The following is a 25,390-nucleotide window of genomic DNA, read 5'->3' on the forward strand; positions in this document are numbered from 1 at the left end:
CTAATCAGAGAGTGTGTTTTCATTCTTAGGAAAGTGATGAGCTGATATATATCTGATAAGCATAGGAGGCTGTACCTAGACACATCACAACCCGACAGGACCAAAACAGAAACCGTCTGAACATCACGCTCTGTTTGTTCAAACCAGCTTCAGAAACACTTCCCTTATACAACTGAACCCTGCACTAAACACACCAGCCTGCATCACACGCTTCCTTATCGCCAAAACCTGACCCCTCGCATAAAACACAGGCTTCCCCAGAGTCCTGAACAGGCTTGTGCATCTCAGCATGATGTTTGTGTCTGAGGGTGGATGACACAGCACAACAAACATACAGAAAACTTCATCTGTTATCAGCTGCTGCAATCTTATCAGAAGCACCAGCAGTGATAAACCAGTGAAACAGAGTTAAAAATGACATAACAGGATGGAGGGGGCGATCCACTACACTTTGGACAAACATTAAATAAATAGCCAAACATTTTTGGCTTCAAAACCTTAAATTTGGGTTTAATATTAATCAAAATATTTATTTACTCTAAGACAAAAACACACACTCAGTGTGAAACAGATAAAAACATTTTTAAAGGCTTTTTAAAACTTAATGTTATCATGAAAAAAGCCAAATTAGATATAAAATTAGAAATTGGACTTTAAAAAATTTTTTTTAGTTAATGTATAATTTAGTTAACTTACTTTCATACAATTTACAATTTCTGTGCTCAGTAAAAATATGCATGTGTGCATTGACATTTTAATTATAGTTTTATATTAAAATTAAAAAACTATGCATTAAAAAAAAACTGTAAATAAACAGTATTGAAATGAAAAGTTATTTATAAATGCTATAGTATCTATCTCAAAGATAACACTGGTGTCAACAGAAATATCCTACAGTACTTTAAAATGTTTTGTATTTTTGTTTTTCCCTATGCGGAGTGTAATTAGACCAACTGAAGAAAACTGGTTTAAACCTTGATTTCTGATTAGACTAATTTAAAAAAGCACTTTAAATAACTGAAATGGCTGTTGACTTTCATCAGTGTAGTCCTGGAATGCCTCCTCTATCAACCAATCAGATCTGTGCAACTGTGTAAGCAGAAGGGTAAAGACCTTTTTATGTCTGACACACACATTGTTCTAGAACTAACAAAAAGATGTTGATCTAAGAACATGTTCTACTCTGAAAATCCCACAATCAGTGTTCACCGATCATCTCTGTGTCGTACGTGAGCGGCTGACTCAGGATGGGTACAAGTGACAACCTAAAATAAACATGAATCAGTCCGTGTGTATGGCAGTACAGTATGTGCTTTAAATCAAGATCATTTCGTTCTAGGAGATTCAAAGGAAAATGAGTTGAGGATCTCATTTGTGATTTTTCACATGATCTTTTTAATCATTTGATCTTGGGAGAATTTAATAAGTCCAAACTGATATCTCTGACTTTTCACCAAGAGTTTGATCAATCTGAGATTTAATGGAGAAACAAAGTGATTCTGTTGGTTTAAGACTGGACTCATCTTAAACTTCTCTTCACATCATTGTGTTTTCAACCTTTGAATCAACTTTTTAACTTATGAATGAGAAATGTCAAAGTTTATATTGATAAAACTGACGTTGATGTCTTGGTAAATCTGATCTTGAGACATCAAAATCCCCAGACCTGTTGCTCTCGGTTGAATCTCACTGCTATGCAGATAGAAGAAACAACTAAGATCTCACAGATTATTAAGAGACTGACTCATCTTCAACTTCTCTACATCAAAGTGTCGATCTTTTGATTAGCATCTCTTACATTACATTTCAAGTAGACGCTTTTATCCAAAGCTACTTACAAAGGAGGACAATGGACTATCTATTCTGATAGGACACTGAACAAAACTGTCAGCATCAAACGGACAAAAATATCATTTAATATCTCTGATTCAACCTAAAACATCCATTTATACTACTGTTTTATGGGTTAAATTATGTATCTCTTTAGAGCAGCAGTCGAAGGTTTTGCAATGCATTGGGGTTTTTTGTCCAAGAGAAAAAGGGCAAAAGTGATCTCATTTGTAGTTTTGCTTTCATGTGGCTTGAAATTTGACTCATCTTGAATATCTCTTAACACTGAAGTGTTGGCCCTTTGATTTAGTTCTCTTCTAAAACTACAGGAGACACGTGTGAGACACTAGGCTTCTTCTCTTGAGAAGAAAAGACCAAACGTGTCCATTTGCTCTCTATGTAATGCCTAGGAGAAACAAGTATTAAAGAGATCTGATTTGTGATTTTTCTTTCTCGTCTGACAGCAGAAGCTAAACGTGCATTAAATCTAAGCTAAGCTAAACGTGCATTAAATGGAACACAAATCACATTTATTTTGAAATTATGTGAGATATAAGGCCTTTTCCTCGCCAAAGAGAAAAACCTGAGACATTAAAGAGATCTCCCTTGAAACACAAAGAAGAGTAGAACCAGTTTAATCTGAATGCTATCGAGGAGAACCGACTGAGATATTAAAGTTATCTCATTTTTAATGTTGCTTTCATGTGGCTTTCAATTAAACTTATCTTGAACATGAACACTCACTTGAAACTAGTAGAGAAACATGTAAGAACACAAGAGCAACAAAAAAAAGAAAAGAGCAAAAGTGCACATTTTCTCTTCATTTAATGCCTACAGGAGAAACACTTGAGACATTAAAATGATCTGATTTGTGACTTTGCATACATGTGGCTTGAAATTGGACTCATTTTGAATTTATATTCACATTGAAACATTGAGATGCTACTGAAAGTACAGGAGACACATATGATTATAGGCCTTTTCTCTAAGATTTTGGCAAATCTATTCTGTAAGAGAAAAGGACCAATAACCCACAATACATTGTATGGGTCAAAATTATAGATTTTTCTTTTATGCCAAAAATCTTTAGGATGTTAAGTAAAGATTATGTTCTATTAAGATATTTTTTAAATTTCTCACTGTAAATTTATCAAATCGTAATTTTTGATTTTGATGCATTGCTAAGAATTCATTCGGACATCTTTAAAGGGGATTTTTTTTGCACCCTCAGATCCTGACCTCAGACAGATATTGTCCTGTGCTAACAAACCATACGTCAATGGAAAGCTTATTTAATAAATTTCAGATGATCTATCAATCTCAATTTCAAAACACTGACCCTTAAGTACCAGGGTCACAAATGATTGTGCTTCTCCAGCACATTTTGCTCCTGTCCATTTCATCTCAGCAAATCAACACCTGATTCCACAGCGTTTGTGTACACAGAGCGGGACAAAGATGGGTGAGCGAGGAGAAGAGCGGTGGAGCGATGTGTCAGGGCGTGTCCCATCACAGAGGAGCCTTTCGCCCGCGGGACACGCAGGGCCCAGACAGAACACTCCTCTCTCTCACTGCATTTGTGTCATAACTACATGAGAATAAACAAAAAGCAGACACCCGTCTCATGATGATGACCACAGCTCAGACTAATAAAAGCCCAGAGAGGTGCAAGGGTAGGCAAATTGGGGCTGAGTTGTGATGGTGTGATTGTAACGGTGAATGCTAATATGGGTGAGTCAGGTAGACCTTCTGTACAGTCTGTAACACACAGTTTCAGGTGGATTAAGTAGAAACACAAACACACGTCCCTCGACATCAATCATGAAACACAAACACAGTTTTAGGAGCGTGTCATCAAGCATAGTTCTCCACGACACTGTATTCATTATGAAATGTATTTCCTTTGGAAACTGGAACATCAGTTTAAAAGATGATGTACAGCAGTGACAGAAATTGACATTTTTAAAGGAGAAAAATGTATGCTCCACAATTGACTCAAATTGACACAATTGTTTCTTAATTGATCTGTTGCATATGCAATCTATCAAAACTACAGATTTTTAATGAATTTATATATATATATATATATATATATATATATATATATATATATATATATATATATATATATATATATATATATACACATACATACATATACACATACATACATATATATACACATACATACATATATATGATGACAAAAAATGTTTCGGACATAAAAAAAAAAAAAAATGTTTCTTTAGCAGCAAATCAACATATTAGAATGATTTCTGAAGGACGAATGAAGTCTGGGGTAATCATGCAAAAAAAAAAAAATAAACAGCTTTGAATCACAGGAATAAATTACATTTAAAAAAATATTCAAACAGTTATTTCCTGCATCCACATCCTTAATATATGTAGTAATTTTGCCCCTTTGAGTGACATTTTTGCAAGCATGCCTTTGAATTTCTGCCCCTGCTGTTTAAATACAGGACCTGGAGGCATTAAAGTGGTTAAATATGGGGCATTTGAAAGCCTGACAGCTTCAGGCACCGCCGCTTGACTTCCAGCCCCAGTCGAGGCGAGCAGGATGGCGTCCGGACGGCCGTGAGTCACCACAGTCTTTGTGAAGTGACTCCCTTTGGCCTGTAAACAGATATTCATCATATCTGGATCACACATGCTTTGGCTCCAACACGTCTGTCAAGCTCTTTTATGCCTCTCGTCTTCTCATCGTTCCTGCTGTCGCTCGGTTTCGACTGACCTTGACTTCTCACCTCTCACCAGATAAGATAATGGTTATGACACTGGATTGTGTTTGTCTTGGGATTTACGTGATGGGGCTAAAATGCACCTAGAACATCGAGGAAAATCTTGGCCAAAGAGATTTACAGTGGCACATGAATAAAGAAAAACTGGGAAGAGTTAGTAGGCATTGTGTAATGAAACAGCTTCCTGTGTTTTTTGCTGACTCACAGCAGAGGGTGTGGTCAGGAAGACACAATCGTGAACCAGGAGCTTATGATCCAGACGCTTGCTTTTTCAGTTTATACACAAAGATAAATGTCAAAACGCAGAAGTTCAGATTTTCTTGATTATATTACAGCACTTTAAAGACAAACAAAAAAACAATTCTAATTCTAATTTACTCATTTCAGAACAATTTTTCACTCAAATTGTTATGCTTATAATAATAAATATTAAAATGTTTTGTCCAGCCTACTTATCGAAATTGTGTTTACATTAAAATATTTATGTGAAAGATCAATTAAAATTGCATTTCAAATTAAATTATTATGATATATGAAATCAAAAAAGTATTTATTTATAAATGTATGAAAATAAAATATATATTAATGTGTGTAATGAATTTCATTAGTTCTGATTTACTGATTTTTTTTAATACTCAGTGGTGTGTATACATATTAAAAATTAAATATGGATACTGAGTATTTGTAGGGCTAAGCACATAAGACAAACTAAAATCATAATCAATTATGTTTGTTATGCTTATAATGTTTGTGTAATATGTGATGAAAAAGTATTTAATTAGAAAGATGCAGTTACAGTAAACGGGTACATTGAATTTCATTAGCACATGCAAATATTTTAATAATTAGGATATATATATATATATATATATATATATATATATATATATATAAAACTATGTGAAATATTACAATGAAATATAATCTCTAGTTGTTACTGATATTATTTTTAGGAGCACAAATAATACAAACAAAAATACTAATACATTAATTTATTAATTTCAATTAATTTTTTACTATGCTGATAAAATAATAATGCTTTATAATTAAAATAGCAATTTGCAGTAAAATAGTGTTTTAGAAACATTAACTTGAAATGTGATTTTTGTTTTATTTTTTTATTTTTTTACTGATATTAATTTCATTTTTTAGTTACTCAGTGGCATGCATACATAAAAATATGCATGTGAAAGATACTCAAACACATAAAATATAATCTTTGGGTGATACTAACAGTACTTCAGGGGGTTTTCATCAGTATTTTCCCGCACGTGTCTAATTTTGTCCACTGCGAGAAATGTTTCACCCATACCTCTAAAATAGAGCTAGTTCCTGATTTTATTTCAAGTTTCATGTCAAACATTTTGTTGCAAATTACTGACATTGAATAATACACCTGCAATTAAAAAAAAGTGCTATTTCAGATGCTTTCGAGCTACATAAGACACTAATTCTATGGCAGTGCTGTAAAGGTATGTTTCTCCTGTGATATCACTGCAGAAGTCAATGTCAAATGAAGCTCCAGAGGAAATTTGCTTATAATCTTAAGGTACGACAGCAAAATCTTGACATACGTCAGAGCTTTAGGATCACTGCTGCAGCTGCACAGTTTCACCCTCTCCATGCAAAATCTGCTCTGCACCTGCTGCTAAAGACATTAAGAACAATTTCAAGAAAGCAAAGTATCAGATCGATCTGCCCACATTTGCTGTAGCACGAGCAGGTCTGTCTACAGGATGTTTTTGTCTTGAGGGTATGTTTACCCATTTCCTCGCATGACTTGAGTAATTAATTACTCCCTCAATTAAACGAATAAACTTCCAGCGATTGGGTTCACGATTTGTTTTTTTAAGGAAAGCACAAATGTGTTTCGGTGCCTATGAACGGACATATAAATGTTCACATCAATAACTGCACTTAAAGAATTAAAAATGAATAGTGCGCTTTTATAACGATATCATATGGAAATGTTAGAAAAAATCTTTTTTTCATCCGTTTCAACGTCCTACAGTAGTTGATTAAAGGTCAGATGCTGGTGTGGCAGCACCTGTGGCTCTATACGCAGTAAGTGTGTGATCAGCATGGAGCCGCTGGTTAGTAGCTCATGATCCTGGCAGAGACCCAGAGCCTTCATGTCCTGAAGTGACCCACCCTGCAGTGCCCCGGTCTGAACCCCTCAGCCCTGAGAGCACCGGTTACACATGCTGCTTATCACCCAACAACATCAGTTTGTGATACGTGTTGACATTTATGGGAAATGTCAACATCAGTTATAGGATATGACATAATATGCATCAAAGCATTCATTTGGCTTTATTTGAGTTAGAAATAAAATGTTCTAAATACACAAACACACACACTCATATTACTTTTATTATATAAATATAATATCATATAATAAATAAAGTCAATTTCATGTCAAATTGTCTTATATAAAAATGTATGATAAGAAAACAATCTATGAACAATCTATTATTATAAAAGAATCAATGAACAATCTATAAAATTTTACTATATGGGTTGGTATTGGTATTATTTAATATACACATTCTATAAATTATTTATATATTATATATAATAAATAAAAGTAATTTTCATATAAAAAAAAATTCTATGCATAGATTGTGTTTTATAGTGGAAATAGAAACACAAGTTCATTTATAAGTGTAATGTATGATGAGAAAAAACCCTGAAACAAAAACTTATGATATGTGATGACATTTATAGGAAATATAAACATTAATGTCATAATATGCATCAAAGTATTCATTTGTGTTTGAGTTAAAAATGTGTCCTAATTAATATTAACACCCTTCCTTTTTTTTTTTTTAAGTATATAAATTCTATATCAAATAATTGCTTTTATTATTATTTAATTATTCTTGGTTTAATTATAGATTATATAGGTTTATATAAAATGTAATTTATGATGTGATAAGAGCCTAAAACAAAGCTGAGAAAATGAATGAAAAATCAATAGGAAAAAAACAACTACTAATAAACTTAGACAAGAATAAAACTTTTAAAGAAAAGAAATATGTTTTCTTGTTTGCTTGTTTATTTGTGTGTGCAAAATATCCACTTTCATAGTATTCTGCATCTCAACCCACTTTGTTTTCTTCACCTACACATGTATCATTTTTTATCATCTACTAACCACCGATTAAAAACCAATGACACTGTTCTTATTTTAACAAACAATGACTCACTCTAAAGTCACAAATATTTTGGTGACCTTAATCCATAAGTCTGTATCTGACTTTAAACACTTATGCAAAACTCATGATTCAACCGTTTGATTTAACCCACACCCATTAGTGTTAACAGAGGGAGGACTAAAAATGACATCTGCATAATCCAAATTCAGCCGTTGCATTACTCTACGCTGCACTGCATTTAATGCAGATGCATGCACAGAAACATCTGCAGTCTTAAAACAAGATAATAAATTGCAATTTTAAATCAAGAGCTAAATTAAAAAAATCAAAACACATTTTGCAATTACACTTGCACATGTAAATTACAGGTATTTTAGTACACGTAAAACAGCACTGCAAAATTAGTTATGATTAATTGCACCATAATTTACTAATTCATTCAACATATTCTTCCTGGTTAACTTATAACAAAAAAACTAAAATAAATCTATTAATGGTCACACTCAGGAAATGCATCGTCCTAAAATCAAGGCAAGCAGAAATGCAATGGCACAAACTGCAGAAATGTTTCAAATAGGCAGTTTTTGTATGTCAACAACATGAAGCTTACATCTCATGTGTGAGTGACATTTGAGAGAGCATTACACGTGTCCTCACACACAGACTCTGGGAATGAACTGCGTGCACATAAACCACAGCTCAACCGCTCTGTTCGCGACTGGCAGACAGATCGTAGGAGGACAGCTCAACGTAAACACACCGTTAAAATAAACAGTCACAAGTCTGACCACAGAAAAAGACAGATGTCAAACTGATTGTGTTTTTCAGGGAAACATTTATTGCCAGTGATAAGTGTATCAGCTCATCAACAATACTTCAGCTAGTTTGGCAGTGATGCTCTGTCGTTTCTCTCTACAGCAGTCCACAGCAGTTTAGCTTGAAAATAAATAAACCGTGCTGTCTTCAAGTCACGTCACAGTCTATTCGCCAGGATGTCGTAATTAGTAATGAGAAGCATGGGATTTTATAACAGCCCCTAGCATTATTGTTGGGTTCGTGTCAATGATAAAATGACAGCAGAAGCGAATTGCTATAGAACACAACAACTGGGTTCCAGAAGTACAATCCATTCGTCTTCTCAATAGAGTTACAAACTTTTCGAGACAGATCAACACAAGCTCTGAAAAGACGTTCTTCTGTAGAAGCTGTAAATCAGTGATTTCAAGGCAATTTTCATTGAATGTTATCAAAAAATAAATAAATAAATATATATTAATTAAATTAATGGGGTCAAATGATGCAATTTTAAATTTTCCTTTCTCTTTGGAGTGCTTCTGGTGCATAAATATCTGTAAAGTTACAAATACTAAAGTCTCAAATCCAAAGAGATATTCTTTATAAAAGTTGTCTTTTCCACACCCGCCTAAACGCCTCGTTTAAACACGCCCCCACATCTCTACATCACTATGTGAGAAGATTTGCATAACGCTGCCCAAATGTTCATGCAAAGAAAGAAGGCGTATCTTTTATTCTAGTTGTATTATTGTTGTCGACACCGCCACCATGTCGTATAGACGCTATGTGTTTCACTGTGAAAGCGAAACTACTTTGTTTGACCTTCCAAAAGAGGACGATATCCTCTTCGTCATGCCTGGAGCTGATCCGTGCTCATCACTGAGGAAATACTTTAACTTTGCACTGTGTATCACTGAATCGGCTTTCACCGTGAACGAAGCAGAGTCTGCACATGTGGTTGCCTCAAGCCCAATGGATGCTCCTTCGTAGAATCCGGCAGTGTGTGACGCGGTTTAATTGAGAAAGCAAAACTACATTGTTTTTGCCTTTCAAAAGAAAACATGACAAGAAATCATGTTTATATCACATTTATAATGGGTTTTGATGTTCATGTCTCGTCGCTCCAGCAGGACAGGGCATCACAATCTGTTAAGGAGCATAATATTTCCGTCACACGCTTGAGGTATTCAGCCAATCACAACGCACTGGATAGCTGGCCAATCAGAGCACACCTTGCTTTTCAGAACGATGAGCATAGACAAGAAACAATAATATACAGTATGTGGAAAATAATGTGTTTTTTGAACCTTAAACCACATAAACACATTTCTTTACACCAAATAATGTTCTTTTTAGCAGCATCATATGACCCCTTTAAATTAATTAATCAATAAATAAAATACATTTACTAACATTTATACATATGAACTATTCAAATGCAGTTGTATAATGCTTAATAAAAGTATACTTAATATTTGCATTATACTTTATATGATATATAATAGACATTTTCCTTAAAAACTGAAACTACAAAGACTTCTTTATCTTTATTGTTATCTTTAAGCTGTTTGGTCTTTGAAGTTTTAATGGCTTTTTTTCCTTCTTTCTTTCTTCCTTTTTTTTTTTTGAAAGATTCCTTTATAGAAAATTAATGAGAAAAATACTTCTGGAACCAAGACTGTTGGTGTTGATTTAATGTTAATCTTAAAACTGGTAAACGTTTTGTGATAATGAAAAAAGAATAATTTCTATCATTATACAGTATACTGTCACACAAGATTAATAAAATACATAAAGCTTAAATCACAACTAATGTGGTTCAGTTGATCTTAATTTTGTTCCACTGGAACTAAAAATGCTTTTCAAGTTCCCAGCAAACAAAAAAGTTCAAAGAATGTTTCGATAATGTTCCCATTAAGTTCAGAATGTTGTGTGTTGTGCTCAGCTCATCTGTATTATTTCAAGCAAAATCACTTCACATCATAATTATGACTTCCGAACTTTAAGTAGGAACTTCCCAGGAGGATCTGAAGGCAGAATAAACACTGTGCGCTGAGTGAACGGCTGACCTCAAGTGCTGCGGCCCACGTCTGACGCCATTCTGCTGGACGACAGTCTCTTCTCACTGTGACCTGCACAAAAGCACACAAACTTCAGTTAACTTGCAGAATCACAACGACTGATGTAAACGTCAGGAGAGAGTGAGAGAGCCGCGGGCTGCGGCACCTGTCTGTGAGCGTTTCTCTGCAGACGTGCAGTAATAGCAGGGCTGAGGTTTCAGGGCCTGAGGCCGTGCCCTCAACAGCCCCCGTTTCTGCTTTATTTTGTGTTTTCTTTTCCACCCCCTCCTCCCCGATCCACAGAGTCTTGAGTGAGAGAAGTCTCTTTGTTCCCAGAGCGAGCGGGCGGACTTCATTACACACATAATGACCGCCACGGATTAGACTTTTAGAATATAGAGTTGATCTTGTTTGCTTTTAAAGGTCAAAAAAAGAAACACTCTTGGAACGTTCTTGCAAGGTTCTCTCGAAGTTATGAACAAATAATCTTCCGGTGTTAACAGAAGAAAACAACAACAACATCTATATGATTCACAGAACATCTGATTTCTGAAATGCTTTAGCTGGACGGTGATCTCATGTTTTTGAAAAATAACAGTCCTATAATGTTTGCATGTTCATTTAAAGTAAGAAAAAAAATTAAGGGCATTTTTTTGGGCGTTAAGAGAACATTTTGAAATAATGTTTCTCTAATTTGATGAAACGGTAGCAAAAAAAATTCATATTTAACAGTGTTTTCAAAACATAAGCATAGAAAATGATATTGTTCATGGAACGTTTTGTAGTTGGACATTCATCTAATGGTTTTTAAATGTTTCAAAAGGTTTAAAAAAGTAACATTCTATAATATTTGCAAAATTCTAAAATGGAATGTTCGCTTTGTTTTTGAATGTCCAGATGTAACATTTTCAGAACGTCAGGACAATGTTTTTGAACATTTGTCAGTTGGGAAACAACCTACACTAGTTGACCAGTGTGATCATTCTAATGTAGCCGTGCATGTGCACATGTTCAGTTTTCAGCAATATAATACTTAAACCTCATATTACAAGCAGTGTAAATGTGTCACGTCAGCACGTATAGAATTAATGCCACCTGACATGTTTTACGACTAGGATTTTCATAAAAAATGATTAGGGCTTTGAGATGATAATCTAGTTAACCTCAGCACAAAAATGTTAAATGACTTGCTCTTTCAAAGTCATGCTTTAAATAGTCAATATTTACATTTGATGGCATATAGTAAGATGTTTCATATTAACAGCTATGAAAAAAAGCACTATTTTAGAACATGCTAAAAAGTATAAATTATAATAATCTTTATTACAGCAAAACCATGTAGCTATTAAAACACTAAACATTGGATGTGTCTTTCCAGAGAAAAACAACACCATCTGAACGCATCTGCATCAAACAGTTTTTCAAAAAAATCACATGACACTTTTTTTCAATAATGAAGGTGGCAAAAACAAATTGTTTGCGGCAATTGCGATTTAACGGAAAAGCAGCGGTACAACCTGTGCTAGTAAATGATGTCAAAAACAAATACATATTAACCCACACAGTGTTTAATTTGCATTGTACATGGCGGCTGTCTCCCTCTCAACTTCAACCACATGTTCTCGTGTTAGTCCCCCCTCTACACAGTCATTGATCAAGCACTTTGTTGGTTAATGGCTGAGAAACGTATAAAAGCCCACATCCTTGAAGAATACATAATACGTGATGACACAAGGCTGAGAGATTTCACAGGAAAGATGAATTAAAACACTGATTAATTTATAACACGCTATCACAATAAATAGAAATACATATAAATGTAAACGTTTATATAAATAATAAAAAAATGAAAGTAAATAAAAAAAGTATTAATAAAAATAAATACATTTAATTGATTTAAATAAATACATACATAAAAACATGTTCACATTTAAGTCAAAGAGTCATACGCCTATCCAAAATGAAAAAGTACAATGTGATATTTTCTTCTACACCACAGTGAGATTAAATAGTAGAACAAATGGAGACGTTTTCATGTGCTTCTTTTGTTTGTCCTGAAAAAGGGCCCCAGTTATCTTAAAGTGTGCTCAGTTTTGCAACAATAGCAAATATTGTAATCAAAATCTCACAATTCTCCCGAGTCCAACAGATCTGAGCTGCTACACATATTCAGAAACAAATTTAAAACAACTAAAGATAATTAATAAGCATGCATTTGAATCTCTATAAAGTCTCGAGTTCTGAAAGTGCATGGTCTAAGCAATATCCTTGTGCTATCTTGTGCTAATTCAGTATTTGCTCACAAAACAATTAGTGAAGTAAGAGTGTAGAATGAGAGAGGCGTGAGGAAGGCTCGCACCCGTCTCTCTGTCAGCGTGAGAGAGGACGGCGCTACTCGTGACTAAAGAGATAACAGCCAGAAAAGCTCTCTCAGGGCCTGATGGGAAACCCGACACTACGGCCGAGTGTGCCTAGATACTCACACACACACACACACCATGAGTCGTTGGCCCACACAAAGACTATGTACACATGCAACCAGAACAAACACAATATATACAACTTAATGTGGGCCGATTCAAAGTAGTGTCACAGAAGTGTTATAAAATAGATGCATCTTAGATGCTGAGACACAATATAGTTAATATATTAGTTAATATATTACAGATATAAACTTTAATCAAAACAAAAATTTGGTGTAAAAAACAACTCAGAATAACATAATTACAGGAAATGGGAGATGTCAAAGTAACACAATGAATACACGTGTGCATGATTGAATATTGCATGCCACTTCTGAATCTGATTGTGTTTATACCACCATATCAACATTTCACTGCAATATGAAGCACAATGCAGTTACGTCCCACAAAAAACAAACTCCTGACGCCAGCACTCACACCCTTCAACAACACGCCGTCCCTGTCTATTAAATATTCACGCCGCTCCGCAGGTTACCGGCCAGCGAGTCTTTGACCTGTTAATTGATGTGTGAGTGAGATTAGTGTCTCCATTTCTCCTCGTGGTTATTCTTTAAAGATCCGAGAGCAAACAAGCCTCTCGGTTTCGGCCTGCGCTGACGAATGCTGTAAGGGGAGACATTTTAAAACGCTACTCTTATGGGTTGAGGAGTTTTCATTTATCATGTATATTTACTGGTGCTTTTGATCGTTACTTCGGTGCATTAGATGACCTAATATAAAAAATAATAAAAAAATAATAATAATAAGCGAATGAAAAATTGTCAGCATTTCAGCACATGCATTTTTATTTATTGTTGTTTTTAATTATGTGAGACAGTGGTTTACTCAATCCTGGATTGGTCATTCTTTTAATGTTGAAAAATACAATAATGTAACAGATATTGTGACATGAAGGGGCAACCTTTATATAAAAAATATGTAAAATGTATAAGTCGTATAATATAAATCGGCAATTTTAGACACCCTTGTATCACATTGACTCCATTATGTTGACATTAATCAAAAATTATGAAATATTATAAGAATTTAAAACAGTTTTCTATTTGAATACACTTTAAAATGTATTTTATTCCTGTGATCAAAGCTGAATTTTCAACATCATTAACTCAATGGTGAAAACAAATGTGCTGCTTCATATCTTTTGTGTTTCAGGATTCTTTGATGAATAGAAATCTCAAAACACAGCATTTTTATTTTTTTATTGTACCATTATAAATTTCTTAAATGTCACTTTTGATCAATTTAATGCATGAATAAAAGTATGAATTTCTTAAAAATAAATTGTATTTTGAATTGTAGTGTCCATTATGAATCTCTAATCTAAGAGGAGATAAAAATCCTGTTTCAAGATATAAAACAGTTGCATATGCTGTAGGGTGTGAAAATTCAAAAACATCCTAAAATGACGGTCATTGCAAATACGTAACCTTTAGCTCTGAAGATACGCTTCACCATTAATAATTGCCATGCTATTTGTGTTTTAGATGATAAGAGTAAATATGCAGCTTTACGGCGGGGACACCTGACACTCGAGGGGAATATAGACAAACAAGTCTTTGCTGAGCTTTCATAACATGATGTGTGTCGCATGTACTGTATGCGTGTGTCGCATGTACTGTATGCGTGTATCGCATGCTGACGCAAGCTTTATCTCGATCTGTTACTCTAGGCCAGTTGATAAATGAGTTCCATATTAGAAAACAGTGATTAGTAACCATCTCCAGTGTGAGCAGAGGAAAAAAAAAAAAAGACACACACAAAAAACAAGCACCGGTCCCGTAGGTGGATGGTAGGTGAGAAATTTCTTAATGTACAAAGGTTCCTTCCAGATATCAATCAAAAATGTGCACTTAATCATCTGGATGAGACAGAGAAGGAGAGGTTACGACACAGTTGAGACAAAGTCAAGTTTACACTAAATCTTAGAGTCAAATTTGTGCAGTATCTGAATAAAACTCACCACAAAGCACTACAGGAGTTAGTCAGACAGTTAGAAAGACAATACGCGGTTTCTCATCGCATTCACGCTGCTAATTCACCAAACACTATTCTCTCTGACGTGCTGCATTAAGGAACACTGGGCAGATCCAAATCAGTTTTCTTTAAAATCATTCATCAGCTCATTGTGCTTCTGATTAAGTTACAGGAATTATTATTCAGACCTTCTACAGTCACTTTTAGAGGTCGTGTGGGAGCTGAGAGACTTCAGAGGCGGTGTGTTTTTCTCTCAATTGAGGTCAGAGAGGATTTGTCAAAGGGAGCATGAGAATTTACATTTGTTTTATTCAATACAAAAAAACATTAACAAGGAGAGAAACAGCACGTAAGAGAGTGTCTAAACGGCCGCTGATGAGAGGGTTAAAAATAGCACCTTACAGATGGTAAACAAAAGTTTCAACAGGAAGTGAGAGGCTAATATCTGTGTGCGTGTGAGCAAACAGATCATGAGAAAAAAACAAATTCACCGATTCAATTTATCCTGAATATCTCAAACTTGATATAATGCTGAATATATTCATGTGACCTTCAGGTGACAAAAAGGTCAAAAACATGAGGCCTACTCTAGCCTGGATATAAACAGGGCTTTAAAGGAAAATGCATGATGCATTTAGACTGTGTTTTAAATTATGTTGTTTAGAAATCAGCAAGGTTTATTAACCAGAACCAGAACCAGAAGTCTCTCTGATTTTAATGGGTCACATATAACATTTTTTACATGTGCATGAGGTCTCTATTAATTCTGTTGAGTTGCTCTGAAATACTAATTTAAAATAAGATAAAAGATGCACATATTATTAAGTGATTGTGTCTTTATTGATTTAGCTGTATTGTATCAAATCAAATAAATAATACAAAGCCTAAATTAGCATTTAAAACATTTCAAGTGCTCAAATTTAAAACCAGTATGCCACTTTATTCTCAGATAAACTACTCATACATAGTAGGTTCACCAAAATTAGCTTTGGAATCTCTGAAATACAGGTCTTCGACAATTTCAGCAGTGCGCCGTCCCAATTTGACACTTCGAAATGAATTTTCATGAAAGAAATATTCAATCAGTCCGTGAATCGTCGTAAAATCTGTAGTTTCAAATGAGAGAAAACTGAGTCATAACCGAAATGAATATCACAAATGCTGTCCTTAAGATGTCTCTCAAAACACTCGTGGCCTGAAAAACAGACTTCTCTCTCTATCTCTCTCTTTCTCTCTCTCAGACTTTTTGATGGGCATTCGTTGTTGCTGAAAAGGTTAAAGATTTTCCTACGAAACTGAGTGGGTGAGAATATGCTCAAGAGGCAAAATTTCCCTTTGAGTCTTTTATAATCACCTAAACCATCAGTTTCAAAATGACTTCAGGATTATTTATATAAAAACAACTACAAGATAAATGTATCTCCAAATTAAAGTTTGCACAATAATTCTAATTTGATCATTTTAGGGAGAGAGAAAAAAAAGAAAGTAAACAACATGCTAGACTACTGTATTCCTTTAGATCTCTAGAAGAAACCATTTATACCTCACCAAAGCATGCTTAGATATTTCTATAAAATTAGCCAACGAAATGTACAATTTAGAGATAATTTAACCGTGTTCAGATTTGAGTGTTTTAGGGGATTTTAGAAACCAAAACAACCCGAACCCTCGTTCCAAGAACTTTCATCCCACAACAGAAAAATCTCAATTTCCACATTTCGAAAAGAAAATATGACGACGCTCTAAAAAGACACACAAGGTTTACGCTGCATTTCTATTTGATCAGAATTAGTCATTTGAGGCAGACAGGAGAACAGAAGAAGTGCGTTTGATGAGCTCCGTGGTTAGGCAACGAGGAGAAAACTGCCGTGGGCAGACTGTCGAATTCTCTCCTGTCTTTGACACGACAAAATAAGAAAAAGAAGAACACAAAAATATGTGAAAGCCTGAGAAAGCCAATCGGTCATTTCAAAGCGAATGTGAGTGCTGCACACATGAAGGCAGTGCTGATGCAGATCTTCCTGAAGGAGATCAAAACAAATCTTACAGCACTTTTCTCATCTCCAGCTCTTTCATAGCAACTCTTTCTTGTTGCGGTGTGCCTCACACAATTTAATGCTTTATTGTGTCAAAATATAACATTTTTCACTTTCATGCAAACTCTTCTAATCTTTCTGCACAAATGTTTGCATTGTCATCTAACAAACCCGGTACAGTTTTTACCAAAAAAATCGCGCAAAAAATTCGCCGTAGCCCCAGCGTTATGAGCAACCCAGATGATGACAACTCCAAAACGAATAGTTTGAGTAAAATCATACGTTGTTTTTGACTGCTGATAACAAGTTACACCTACACACACACACTGACAATAATACTGAAACTTCACAGTCAACACAAGACCAGCCTTCAACACAGCTCATCCACTCTTACCCACATATTTTTTTAAAGTATATAATTAAATTCCTTATCATTCATATATTAGTCAACACTGACTCGTCTAAAAGGACAACTAAAAGATGCATGAGAAAAATGTCAGAGGAGCTCAACCATAATAATCAATAATATAACCAAAAGCAGTTCAGGTATCAATAAAGAACTTTTGTTGCATTTATAAGTGATTTATTTAATTGCATAAAGGTCATTAGGTGAAGGCAAGACTTTTATGTAAACATGGAAACTTTGATGGCATGCCATCTGCTCATTTCCTTTGGCAAATGCAGAGTGAAGTCTCAAGAATTCATTTGAATGAACATCAAAAACAAGAGGTAACAATTTTAACAACATTTCAGAAAGCACTAAAATGTCCACCGTGTGCAGCTGGGTATTTTTTTGCTCTTTTTGCTTCATGCTGGAGCGTTTATGAGACTGCGTTAAAATGTCTTCAGCCCTCCTACTGTCTGAGTAAAGCAGCACACAGAACCACAGGTGGGAGTATATCCACACACACACACACACACACACACACACACGCACACACACACACAGACACACAAACACTCACAACAATACACATTAAACCACTAAGGTGAATTTTCAAATGTAACATTTAGATCTCAATGTAAGAAGATGAAATTTTAAATCTCACTCAACACATTTATACTCAAAGTTGTGGCTTTGCCTTGTTGTTTTGGATCAGAGATTCAGAGATTAGTTTATAACAGCCAGATCTCACCTGAAAATGACTTAAAATGGTCTCTCTGCAGTAATAAAGGTCAAAGGAAGCAATCTTAATCTTATGGTTTACCAGTGATATTTTTTTATGTTTCAACACCACGTGAAATATGTAGCAGAGATACTAAAATCGCACAATTAAAGTATAAAAAGCAACATTAACATCACATAATCCCAGAATATCATCTGATATGGTTACTAAAAGGGTTGATGGATTCATTAAAATAAGCATTTCTGTACTGAAAGGGCATCATTCAGTAAATGCATCTGGAATATCAATTAATCCTATTAAAGGTGGGTTAAGCATTATTAGTGCAATCCAATCTGCATTGCAAATGTGTGCACAATACAAAAAAAGATTTATACTAGCGGAGAACGTCCCGTAAATTGATCGCTACGAAGAAGCGATTGACGTGTGCAACAAAACCCAACATTAAGCCCAGAGCGAGAGGCTTTCTGAATAACGCCGGCGATGTTCAGTGGAGGTTCCTGGAATGTTTGTCTTAACACAAAGATGATGAGCTTAAAGATAAAACCAAATTACGCCCGAAAAACAAAACTGAAAAGTTGTGGTTTTCACAAAAAAGAGAGAGAGAGAGAGAGAGAAAGAAAGAAAAGAAAAAAAGAGTCAATTTAATTAGGCCGAGGCTGTACTATATTTTGTGGAGGATATGGTATTTTAGCCTGACATTTAAACATCCTATGCTTTTGGCTGGTGCCATCTGTGCTTGAACCAACCCACGCACACACAAACACAGCTCTCTCCCCTATTATCTCTCAGCAAACTGTTTTTAATATGACATGAGCTGAAATTACACTATCAGAAAATGCATTTTATCTTTGACAATCTGTTCCAGAATGCTGCACAGACGGTGTACGTAAACAAATGCTTATATTGGAGCTCATGAATGCAAACACAAAGAAACGTTTGTTCCATTCTGCACAAAAGGCAACAGTTTTTGCTTTTCCAGAGCTGCAGAAATAGTCCCGCGTTGCGTGTAGTAAGACTAGTGCAGCTGCTCTTCAAAGAGACAAATGAAAGGTTAAAGGTCACAGTGAAATAGGCAGCGCTTCCCGACAGTTTCCAGTGAGGGAATAAAAATAAAATCACGAATAGCAAACAGACTAACTCAGATGTAAGCGGACAGATGGTTATTGAACTGAGGAATTCACATTCTTAAAAGCCCAGAAGGCCGGTTAATTCATGTGTAGGGGTGTTAAGATCATGTGTTGAATTTCCTGTACACTGTGTGTTTCACTGGATCAGCGGTGCAATTATCACTTACATTAATCAACATACATTTTTATCCAATGCAACTAAAAAAAAAAAAAGGTGCAAAAGCAAATTTGTGAAATAATATTAAATAAAAGCTTCAGTTTATCTAGTTTAAATGACATGCATGGTTATTCAGTGACGTGTTTCCATGCTGTAATTGTAAAAATAAGTTCATCTAAAAATAAGCAGGTTAACGGAGTTATTAGTCATGTAATTTGGCAACAAAATTCACGTACAGTGCATTTTTCAGGACATTGTATAAGCCCATTACGTATTTCCTTGTCACTGCTTTTAAATGAGTGGCCTTGCTCAATTTCCTCGCTCAAAGCAGAACAATTGGGCCATCGGGGCGCCTTCAAATAAACTATAATGTGGAAGTCAGCTCGGGTTTCACGTCTCAGCCGTATGCAATTTACAATACTTCTTTTACCGCATCTCGGCTTTCAGAAGAGACAGTCTGCTCTTATCTTCTGTTATGTCATCATCTTGTTTTCACAATCTACATTTCGGGAGCCCTCGGCAGTTTCCAGTCCATCACGGGAAGACTGTCGTGTCTATGCTGCAAAAAGCCCAAATAGAGCTGCTTTGATCCATCGCATTGGTTTCACAAAGTGCCTAACGCACATCAACAGAGCTAAACATAATACCACAGTTTGCCTTGTATGATGGACAGCAGTGGCCAGAGTAAATGCACTTTAAACAAATGTTCACTTTTATCTTTTACCTGAGTGTTAACTGTACCATGGTATTCTGTGCAAGATTTCATCTGCATAATAACCTAACCTGGATACTGCTTTCAGTGATGAATAGGATGACATTGTAGTTTATTTCTCTAATAAGCCTTTAATAGGCTACACAGACATTTTACTAAAAGACAATGGAGGTGATAAACTGGTCATGCGGCCATTTCCTGTTTAAAAAAACAAACATCTTGTAAGTTGGTGCTGTAACCGGTGGGTTGTGAGACAAAAATGGGTCATAGGTCTGTTTTGATTACAGAGAGCTGAAAAAAAAACTAATAAAATGCAACTAACCACACAAAATCAGGACTAGGGAGGAGAATCAGAATAGGCTTAGAAAATAGACTTCTCAAGAAAACACACCATCCACACAGTATCTCTGTGCAAGTTAATCTGTTTAAACTAGATATGCAAGACAAAAGAAAACACACATGCATTAAATATATATTGCTACAGCTAGCATGTCATTCAGTAGAACAGTAGATACCAAAATGTGCATGTTTATAGCAATAAATATACACTCAAATATTTGATTTGAAGGTAATTTATGAACTTTTGCATGCACAATTTTAGTCCTGAAGCAATTTTAAATACCAAAATTGTTTTGAGTGGCATTCTCATACATTTATAGCAATATTTATGTACTGAAATATTTGATTTTAAGGTGATTTGCTAACTTTTGCATGGTAAACGATTTCAGAACTGTGTAAAAACAAAAAAGGATATCAAAGTTGTTCATGTTTATAGCCATATTTACAAACTCCAGTATTTTATTTTAAGGCTATTTATTAATATTTGCATTGCAAACAATTTTAGAAAGGTGTAAAAATCAGTCCTATAGCTATTTTAGATGCCCAAATTGCCATGTTTTAGCAATATCTATCCGCCCCAATATCTGATTTCAAGGACATTTAGAAACTTCTACCCAGTAAACTATTTTTCGAACAGTGTGAAAATCAGTCCCGAAGCAAAACCAGAACCCCTGTTCCACCGTCTTTATCAGCCAGCGCAGTCAAATCGATGCTTCAGAACAAAGAGAACGCCTGTCAAAGTGCTTCCTTTCCACTCAACTCACACCACGAGCGGTCACGCGCACACACATATATCAGGCATAATCGACGTCCCTGCAACAAAAACACACGGCACGCAAACAATATAGTCATATTCATCATATAGACGCCCACAACTCTCTCCGCACACCCTTCCCAAACACAACAGTCATCTCAAATATCCCTAAATCCAGCTTGAGCAAATCAATCTCACATTATTAGCTTCAAATCAGCACAGTAAAGATGGAAAAACAATTCATACGCAAACGACTCACCCTTCAAAGTTAATACAGCGCAGACAAACTTTAATCTGAAGCTGATCCTTTATATGCCGTTCTATACTCCTTGTAACAGTTTCCACTGACTAATACTGAAATAGTCAATGTGATATCATCTCTTATCGAACTACAGCTATAGGTCCATTCGAAATCTCACTAGAAACCCATATTGATTTATAGGCGGTTTTATGGAACACAACACCCTTACATCTGAAATTCAAACATTTTCTTCATCCACCCACAACGTGTGAACTAGAATGTCATTGTCAATTGAAGGCTGCAGCCTACATGCACAGGTGCTATAGTGACATTCCCATAAATCACGGTTATTAGTTAACGAAGACAGCTGAAGATAAGATAAATTAAGAAAGAAAACAAAACAGGTCTGATGTTGTAATAGCAAGCAGGAAACGGCACACCGTGGCTGCGTGAGAAAAACACAGAACTAAATCTAAGACATGTACCAAATTTAAAATCAGATGCATGCTGAGTGTGAAATCAAACTCGTTTTGTTTGTTTTTTTCCACACTTTTGAGAAGGCAGCTGAAAAGTGCATGACTGTTACGTGGATAAATACTTTTAAACAAGCTTTAAATATGAACTGGAAACTTTTATTCTAAATGTGTGTTATAGTTTTTGTGTTGGCTGTAAAGATAGAAACTCTAACGCCCAATGTGTGTGAAACTCACAAAATGTCAGTGAGGTAATTGTGTGAGGAAACTCGAGCACGGGCGGCATGTTTCTCTCATCGATTGCTTCTTTAAAAGTCATATTGATTATGTGGCTTTTTGTATTAAGCACATGCTCTTTCTCCCCGACCCCTCTCTTATTTTATACAATAGTAAGAAACATCCAAAAGCATCCCTCTAAGCATATTCTGGTGACGAATCAAGGAACTGCATTTTATTTTTTTTGGTAACACCAGAGCTAGACATAAGTCTGTTTTAAAATACATACACTGGTTCATTTACTAAACATTAATTTTGAACAAAGAAATTACATTTGTGATGTAGACTGAAAGCCAGCATCTCTTCTAAGAAATCTGTGTCAGTTTTCACACATTTAAGCTGAAGAAAAAATAAAATGCCGACGCACAACAGCAAATTTGAGAGGTTTTAGATAAGAGTTGAAGCTCAGGAAATAAACGCCCTCGGAGGATCTGACTAATGCATATCACCCGTGTAATTCAGTTAATATACAATGATGCATAAACAAAAAACACGGCCTTTGATATGAAAACATCTATTCTGGTAGTAATTTAGCATGTCCTACACATAAAAGGGATTTTGTCAGACCTAAAAATGTGTTTTATGTGATTAACATCAAAATGGGACAGTTCGATTTAGTCAGAAATATTATAAATGACTGAATCAAGCAGAATAAATTAGACTATACCTATGAAATTCATTATGAAGAGCCAGCTAGGGTTTGAAATATCTACACTGTTCACTTTTTAAGTGCACATTTATATTAAAGTACTGAAGTTATTACTATAATTAAAAAACAAAATAGCAAAGTTATTATTTATTTTAATCATGCCTGAATATTCATGTGAAAAGGAATCATCTTGACTAGTTATCAAATGAAATAAACAAGCAAGCAAAAAGTGGCTAATGTGTTGCAATTCATGAAAACCAAACTCAGGATTTAAAGTTAATCTGGATATTTAATCACATTTCACAATGTGGTTAGCAAAAGAAACAAGAGAGACTGAAACCCAAAAAGATGACATTTAGAGATCAGATTAATTTTTCAAAAGGTGGCCTAAAGTAGGCCCAACAATCAAAATAAATTAGCTAAAGTACAACTATAATAAATGCTCATATGGGACGATTTTCTAAAAATAAAGAAATGTCAAAATAGCTTTAATTTCATCGTCCTGACTCAAAAAGGCTTCAGGTGTTCTTTTAAAACACATTTAAAGGGATTTAATCAACGCAAAGAAGCACATAATCCAATAGAAAAAATATGATTACTTATAACAGTGGTCGTTCATGAGTAATTTATTAGGAAAGTAATGAGCTGTCATGTAAATACGAGAAGAGATTGAATCGTAATCACGGTAACTTTAAATAAACCCGACGTGTCTTAGCCACAGTCTGTAGGCTTCAGCGTCTGTAGGCTTCTCTTCGTGAAAAACGCCCGTATTTTTGTGAAATACTAAAGGTCGCACGTTTTGTAAATGAAATTGCGAAATTAAAGAGAGTTCCCTTTGTTTCAAAATGACTCTAATGAGTCATTTGTGGCATATGGGGAGAGATACCTGCGCCGAGAAAAATTCAAGACAATAGGAAAACAGAGAAATGGCTTCAACGGGTGTTTGGCGACACCAGCTGGCCGCCTGCGGAATTACAACACATTTAATAAACACTGCTCTACATTTCATTACTCCTCTGTTCTTTGTACGAGGGGCTGAAGTGCTTGGAACTGAAACTTTTTCCATTTGCAAATATATATATATAATAACATGATGCTTTTAAAACTCGTTTCACTCAAGTTGATTTCATTAAGGGTAGAACAAAGTGGAGAAAACGGCCACAAAACCTCATAAAATCGATTCTTTTTTTCTTCTTTTTTTCATTTTCTCAGTTAAGCCCATTTAAAGAGCTCTAAAAAATTAAAAATAAATAAATAAATAAAACCGAAGATGTGGTAGATCAAAGCAGGAAACATTACATTATCATATTACCAGGAAAGGGAAACAATAGGTAAAGATGTGAAAACCCATTATTTCTTAATAGCTAGCCAGACATCAGTTCTGTGTTCTGACAAGATTAAACTGATCTAAAAAAGAGAACTTTAAAAAGCTCCTGTGCACCAGAGCAGCTGCAAACAATGAGCACTGCTGGGTTCTGATTGGTGGAGGAGGAGGAGTGGGCGGAGACTACAGAAATCAAACAATGAAACTGATCAAGTCTCTCAGTGTACTCACATCATATCTATCTATCTATCTATCTATCTATCAATCTATCTATCTACTCAGTAACTTATTTTAACTTTGATTATTCAATATAAAATGTGCCGCAGTCTTTTAACAGTGACATTGCTTTCCTAAATTTAGTCACTGTCAGGTCTACTGATTGTAATACTTGCAAAGGACGCACATTACTGAAAATACCACAAGAGTAGTCATGCACAAGCACAGCGGTCACTGTTTGAGTAAAAAATCACTTATTTCAAATCTGTCAGATTGACCTTCCGACAAAAGGAAGTTATAGTTAAAAAAGGTGACATCTCTGTAGATGTTTTTTTAAGAGCTGAGCAGAATTAAGTTTACAGAGTGCATCTCAATCTGCACAAAATGTTGGGGTCAGTAAGATTTATATATATATATATATATTTTTTTTTTTCAAAGAAATTAATACTTTTATTTAGCAAGGATGCAACTGATCAAAAGACATTTACAGTAAAGACATGTATATTTATATTTTAAATAAATTCGGTTTTATTTATATTTTACATTCTAAATTGTGAAAAAATATAAAATTATTACAGTTTCCATAAAAATACAAAGCAGAATGACTATTTTCAACATTGATAATAAAGTTATCGAGCAGCAAACAACATATTTCTATGATTTCTGAAGAAACATGTGACACTGTCGACTGGTATAAACTACATTTTAAAATACAACAGAAGGCAATTATTTTAAATTTGTAATAATATACTGTTTTAGTGTATTTTCGATCAAATAAACACAGCCTTGCCAATAAGACACTTCTTTCAGAGATCTATCCGATCCCATATTTTGAAGGACTAGCTGTCATCATTTATTCACCCTCATGTTGATGCAAACCTGTATGAATTTATATCTTCC

At 34.9% G+C, this 25,390-nt stretch overlaps 1 protein-coding gene across 7 annotated transcripts in view; it reads right to left on the reverse strand.

The window, feature by feature from the left end:
* The window catches only part of LOC127970416 (lutropin-choriogonadotropic hormone receptor), a 145,124-nt gene that overhangs the window by 103,194 nt on the left and 16,540 nt on the right, over positions 1-25,390 (reverse strand). For 3 of the 7 annotated variants that reach the window (XR_008156605.1, XR_008156606.1, XR_008156603.1), the window contains exon 3: positions 10,612-10,674. The gene's annotated coding sequence lies outside the window, so the exon portion shown is untranslated. Of the gene's footprint in view, positions 1-7,627; positions 10,675-25,390 lie in introns of those variants that run through there. The other 4 variants (XR_008156601.1, XR_008156602.1, XR_008156607.1 and 1 more) reach the window with 2 other exon arrangements.

Source organism: Carassius gibelio, chromosome B13 (genome assembly GCF_023724105.1).
Source record: "Carassius gibelio isolate Cgi1373 ecotype wild population from Czech Republic chromosome B13, carGib1.2-hapl.c, whole genome shotgun sequence".
Taxonomy (NCBI): Eukaryota; Metazoa; Chordata; class Actinopteri; order Cypriniformes; family Cyprinidae; genus Carassius; species Carassius gibelio.